Below are 1317 nucleotides of genomic sequence, written 5' to 3'. Positions count from 1 at the left end.
TGTTCACGCTGCATGTGGCATCCTTCAATTTGAAGGGTTCTACTGGGATATATTCAGAGAAATCTCTCTCAGAGTCCCCATGATTAATTTCAAATCATTTCCACTATCCTTTTCTCCTTTCTATCTACCTCTCTTAGGAAATATTCTAGCATAATTCATCATCATGCCAAGAAGCTGACCCACTTTCGAAAGCAGCTTCGAGAAGGGAGAGATGCCTCTTTGTCCCTTGAGCAGCATCTGGAGTTTCTGCTCACCCAAGATGACCCCAAAGACTACTGTGATCAGGGCCGCATACAACATCTGGCTCAGGGATGTAAGATGGCTGAGGATCTTGTCCTGAAGCTCAGTGCAGGTGAAGGAGACACACTCCCCAAGGAATGGGAGCTGAACTGGGGAGATAGGCATGTCTCAAAAGAAAGGGAATCTAGAAATGGAGATAAATTTCTCTCTTTTTGAAGGTCATACTCCTACCTCACTTTAAAGAGAGTGACAGGTGATGAAAATAGGCTTTCAGATGTGTCATATATGAGTATCCACTACACACGGGAATGTTAGCATTATGTCCTGCAACTATATACAAAAATTGTGTTAGATCAAGAGATGAGGAGAGAGAAGGTGTGTAGTGTAGGATGCAGATAGGAATGTAGATGCAGTGCATTTTATACCAAATACCCACAAAGAAAGTCATCATTATTTGCCAGACATTATGTATACATAATATATATTGCTTTGCTGTCCAGGCCTCAGACCACTCCACATTTGAGAAATTACAATTTCCCTGGTGCAGTTCTGCACATCTCGTTTGAGCTGTGAAGGTATCAAGAAAATTCCAATAGGGTCGACCAGATAGCTCAGCAGACCACAGTGCCTACTCAGGTAGACTCAGAGACTGGAATTCAATCCCTGGCTTGCAGTTCTGGTTCTGCTCCTTGTGTAAGATGACAGGGTGAATGAGACAGGGTGTAGCGGCGCCCACCTGTAATCCCGGCGCTTGGAAGGCTGAAAACAGGAGAATCCCTAGAAGTCCGATCTGTGTAGTGAAACCATGTACTAAACACATTTTTAAAAAAGACTGGACCTATAGAAAAGAGAAGACAAACACTCTAGGATCAAGGCAGAGCCAAAGGAAAGGCTATGTTTTGGTGGAAGGAAATAGGTTTGGCAAGTGTGTAGTGTTTCAGGGATATTTCCATGATGTTATCTGTTCTATAGGTGTGGCTGGGTTTTGATCAAATTTCTGAGCCTCTGTCTGTCCAATGGTAACAATAAACTACAGCATTGCTAACACAACTCCTACAGAAACATTTATTAGTGCAT

The sequence above is a fragment of the Octodon degus genome, unplaced genomic scaffold (genome assembly GCF_000260255.1).
Source record: "Octodon degus isolate 3935 unplaced genomic scaffold, OctDeg1.0 scaffold00512, whole genome shotgun sequence".
NCBI lineage: Eukaryota > Metazoa > Chordata > Mammalia > Rodentia > Octodontidae > Octodon > Octodon degus.
This window is presented reverse-complemented; position numbering follows the sequence as displayed.